Source organism: Helianthus annuus, chromosome 11 (assembly GCF_002127325.2).
Source record: "Helianthus annuus cultivar XRQ/B chromosome 11, HanXRQr2.0-SUNRISE, whole genome shotgun sequence".
In the NCBI taxonomy this organism is placed as follows: Eukaryota; Viridiplantae; Streptophyta; class Magnoliopsida; order Asterales; family Asteraceae; genus Helianthus; species Helianthus annuus.
Window position 1 is genome coordinate 3,282,909 of NC_035443.2, and position 5,354 is coordinate 3,288,262.

The window sequence follows — 5,354 nt, forward strand, 5'->3', positions numbered from 1 at the left end:
AGCGAGAGTGATTATCCTAGATGTGAAATACCACACGAGAGACGATTCTTAAATAGGATTTCTAATTTTGAAGGTTTCAATCTAATTATTTAAACCTTATAATTTATCTCAATAATTCACGTGTAGTTTCATAGTAAATTATTTGTTAGGTCTATTAAAAAAAGAACATGAATTTATAATAATAATAATAATAATAATAATAATAATAATAATAAATTATAGTAAAAATCGTTAATTGTGTAAGACTTTTTCCTTGTTTCTGTTGCTTCACATATACACAAAACTTATGTTTTTTTTCTTTACTAATATATACTGAGTCATATATATTGTTACAAAAAGTAGGATCATATGTTACAACAGGGTGTTAACCAAGGACAAAAATATACTAAATCGAAATGGACAAATGGTCGTCTTTTATGTTTTAACCCAACCTGAAACCACTGTGTTATAGTTTAATAAATCTCAATCCAAAGAATGAAATTTCCTTATGAAACAAGAAATATGGATCGGCTAGAATGTTCAACGTAGAGAATCAAAAGGCATAAGAAACTTATACCGAACAATGTCGTGCACAGTTCCGTCGTGATCTCCGGTTCCGGCAATCTCTTCAACTCCGGCAAGGTGCTATCCAACAGAGAGAGTTTTTGAAGGGGTGTGGTTTCGGTCGTGATATTCGGGCGACTTTTTCAAGTTCCCGACGGATTGCAAGTCCAGTTGTTTGCGGTGAGGTTTAAGAGTGGTAAAATGGTTCGCAAAACCTCTAGCGATGACCGTGTCTCCGGTGGTTTGTTTATCGAATCAGAGGACGGCGAAAGGATGTCAAGATGTGCGAGATATGTAACGAAACAGAAGTATATATAGGTGGTTTAGTAAGTGTTAACAGTTATGACTTGGGGCGGTTTTTAAACAACGTCAAAAGTTCCACCGAAACTGATCGACGACAATAATAATGCATTTGGAAATATAACTCAAATGCTATGGCTCTCATATTATGGCTTTTATTACAAAGATGATGATAACGAAGGTTACTATAATTAATTAATATTTTAAATTTTCAGCCAGTTATTTTGAATGAAATCAATTTTTTTCAATGGAAAACTAAAGGGAAATTGGCCTGTAATAATCCCATCTAGATCTTATTGGCCATTAATAATCCCACCTCAGAATATTCCCCCCACCAGTCCCACCTTTCACTTATTTTTCCTACAATGGTCCCCCGTTAAAAAAACTTAACGGAGTTAAGTTTTTTTCCAAACTACAAACAGATTTTTTAGGGCTTTTGATTAGAACGACGATACGAGTCCATTGATGTAAAACTTGCCCCGAAACGGTGCTCCAAGCGATGAAAACGACGCTTCAATTCGGGTGTTTAAATTTCCAATTAACCAAAATCAAGTCACTTGGAGCACCATTTCGAAGTAAGTTTTTCATCAATAGACTCGTATCATCGTTCTGATCAAAAGCCCTAAAAAATCTGTTTGTAATTTGGAAAAAAGCTTAACTCCGTTAAGTTTTTTTAACGGGGGACCATTGTAAGAAAAATAGGTGAAAGGTGGGACCGGTGGGGGGAATATTCTGAGGTGGGATTATTAATGGCCAATAAGGTTTAGATGGGATTATTATAGGCCAATTCCCCAAAACTAAATGATCTAAATTCCTTTCATTCGTAATTCTTACAACTACAATAAAGTTTATATTTTGATATCATTTAAAACCATTAAGAACATTGAATACTAATTATTGAATTTACATTAAATCCATATTATATATAAGAATACAAATTCTCGATAAATTTTAAAATTACTAACATATTTTCAAATGGAAATAGATAAATAAAATAGAATATTTGTGTGGTTACTTAGGATTTGGAAACCGAATATGAAAACGGGTCGGGTTATGGGTATAGATAATCTACGGATGTCACAATATATGTTGCACGTACATATTTTATTGGATTTGTGCAGAACTTCAAGTCAAAAAGATAAAGAAACCGTGTGACTTTTAGGTTTTAATATTATTATCCTCTACGTTAATTAAAGCAACACGCCTCAAAACACGGTTTGTGACTATAAAAATCAAAGTAAACACCAGGCATTAGAACATGTTTTCAAAATGAAGTTAAGTGGTGTTATCTTCTTAGTTGTGCTTTTAACTCTTGTCCTGATTTCTTCACAAGCAAGAAATCTTCAAGCCTCTCTACAACCCCAAATTAATAGCCGAACTGGTAAGATTATTAACCACTTATTATATATATTGTGAGATTTTTTTTTGAGTTAAATGCCATTTTAGTCCATATGGTTTAGGTCATTTTGCCAGTTTAGTCCAAAGGTTTCATTTTTAACCTGTGGGTCTAAAAAGGTTTCATAGTTGCCATTTTAGTCCACTGGGTTAACTTCATCTATTTTTTCTGTTAACGAGAAGGACAATTTGGTCATTTTGTATGTAATTCTGTTAACTAAAAGGGCAATTCAGCCATATGAAATGACCGAATTGACCTTCTCGTTAACAGAAAAAATGGATAAAGTTAACCCAATGGACTATAATGGCAACTGTGAAACCTTTTTGGACCCACAGGTTAAAAACGAAACCTTTGGACTAAACTGAAAAAATGGCCCAAACCATAGGGACTAAAATGGCATTTAACTCTTTTTTTTTTTTTTGAGAGAGAGAGAGAGAGAGAGAATACCCCACCTTGAAAACAACATTTTATTCTCAGTTAGTAAATTTTATTGTGATGTATCGTTAATTTATAGAAAAATTTGTTTCTTGTTTTCTTAGACTATCTTCAACGCGCATGAAATCAGGTCGTCCAAGCCACGTCGGATCCGACCGAAGTTAGATCTTGCGTTGGAGTCGGCCATCCGATGGTGTCTGAAAGTCAGGCGTCCAAAGTTAAGGACTTGGTTTGTCTTGGTCCTTGAGCCATTCTCTTTTCTTTTTTCTTTACTTTTTTCTTTGCAAAGATGACTTTTAGTTTTATATCTTGAGTTATTTTTGTAAAGCTTCATGATAAATCTTTAATGGAGAAATCCATATGGAGAAGACGACTGCACAGAAGTGTAAAAGTAGAGAGTTTTTGTTTTATTATAAGAAAAGTTTATATTCAGCCCTTCAATTTTGAAGTATACATGTTATAACCCTTCAGATTGATTTTAATTTTTAAAACTCCATATTTTTTTGTTTTGAAAAATGTAAAACAGTTTTTTTGCTTATATATTTTTTAATCTAGTTTACTTTTTTTTAATAGATTTTACTTATATACTTATATCATTATTCAAATATATTTTAATAAGTTAAGTATTTAAATATAAAGAAAAAATGGGTGATGATGTGGAAAATGTAAGGATATATAAGGATGTTTGTATGGTTGGAGAAAAAATTAGAAGGTTTTAAGGATTTATAAGGATTTTAAGGATTTGTAAGGATATGAGTTGTCAGCTGACTAGGCAGCTAAGGGCGCCTAAGGACGACCTTAGCATTGGAGATAGTCTTAGGCGCTGTTTTATAGAAACACAATGTTATAAAGTTTTGGTAGTTGAATATGTAAATTTGTTTCTTTTATATTTACTCTTGCAGGACTGAGATTTGAAACAAAAGCAACAGCAACAGGAGAGGGGCCGTGGGGCGGTTGTTGGAAGTGCTGGCATCGTCGCCTATAGACTTCGTAGTTTAATCATTAATTATTGTTATTTGGTCGTATGTAGTTTAATCATGATTTCATTTGTGTTCATATAAGACTTGTAACTTATGTTTGTACATTTAGATGGATTCATCTTGGGTTGTAATATTCATCTTTGTGCTATGATTCAACTTAATGAACAAACTATGGACCCTGCTTCAACAAATTGTTAATATGTAGGTACCCAGTAAGGCAAGGCAATGTATACATATACTGAATAACAATACGGCTAAAGACCTAAAGTGTTGGTTCAGGCTTTGGTTAATGCACACACACAAAACACACACTATATTAAACTTCAAAAGAGATTTACTAGTGCTTAGCAAACAAAATACATAAACTGGGAATATAATTTTTTTTTTAAATAACAATAAACGATTGATATAACCAGAAAACTTGTTAAGTTACATCAAAACAGAAGGTAGACGGGTAACAAGCTGCGCCGCCAACCCTTTCTGAATTGCAAACCCTCCATTTCAGCAACAAACTTCTAACTACTACTTCTTCAACGTGCACTTCCATACAACTTGGTACTAAATCTTCATTAACAAATTGTTCCGAGAGTTGAGGATATGGCAGACTAGCTTGTAGATTGTTGGAGGGACAACAATCAAATCAATCGTACAACTCGTGGTTGACTTGCATGATGTCTTATCTGCAAGGACAAGACCTATGGGAAGTCGTTAATGGAGGAGAAACCATGATGCCTAGAAACGATGTTAATGGTGTCATAAGGCTAAAGGGTATGGAGAGCCTCATCCGCCATCCCCAAGGGGATGAGGTGCCACGTCAGCGCCACGTAGGCTCGGTTTGAAGGGGATGGACCTAAGGGGGTGGGATGAGCCCCTTTATCTATATATATGTATGTATGTATGTATGTATAGGTTATTGTGAGAGAAAGCAGGCCCGTCCTCCCCGGCTGTGGGGAGTCGCTTTTGCCGAGCCGAGCCCGAGGACGGTGTGGGGGACCGGCGCCGGTCCTAGCCAGGCCTCAGCCGGCCTTCATACCCTTTAATCTAAGTGGAATATAAAAAAAAGAAAAGAAAAAGAAAAACGATGTTAATGGTGTCATAAGTGGAATATCAAAATAGGGAAGGCGGTGTTTGTTCTAAAAACCACCATCGAAGGGGAGTTGTTGCTAAAGTTATATAACCATAAAAACAAATCTTGCTGGTAGGGCCTGCCTAAGGGTGTACGGGATGGGCGACGGCTCAGGGCCAAAGCCCATCGGGGGCCCAATTTTTTTTATTTATTTTTATTAGTTTTACATTGTAAAGTTAGAAATATATATATACATAATGAATTGGAAAAATACCATCATGATCGAAACACTTGGTTTGATGGTTTAAAAGTCACTTTAATAATAAAAAGACACGGGTTTTAATCCAGGCGTCCTCAGTTTTGTTTTTCTTTTTCTTTCTTTTCTATTTATTAAATGCAAATGACATTAATCCATTTTCATATCTTTAATTATATATATATATATATATATATATATATATATAGGAAAAGGATCATGTGAGAAGTGATAGGCTAGTTGAGAAACTTGAGAAGCATTCTGGACCACACATTTTTCTAAGCCTTTCGTAATATACACATATGTATAGTTTAAAATTGACTATATACATATGTGTATAACTCAATATACATATATGTATATAGTCAATTTTAAACT

At 34.3% G+C, this 5,354-nt stretch overlaps 1 long non-coding RNA gene across 1 annotated transcript; it reads left to right on the plus strand.

Moving 5' to 3' along the window:
* Positions 1–2,103: 2,103 nt before the first annotated feature.
* Positions 2,104–3,106, plus strand: LOC110889161. Its single transcript, XR_002563435.2, has 2 exons — positions 2,104–2,224; positions 2,779–3,106. It is a non-coding gene; the product is annotated as an uncharacterized LOC110889161 (long non-coding RNA).
* The last annotated feature ends 2,248 nt before the right edge of the window (positions 3,107–5,354 follow it).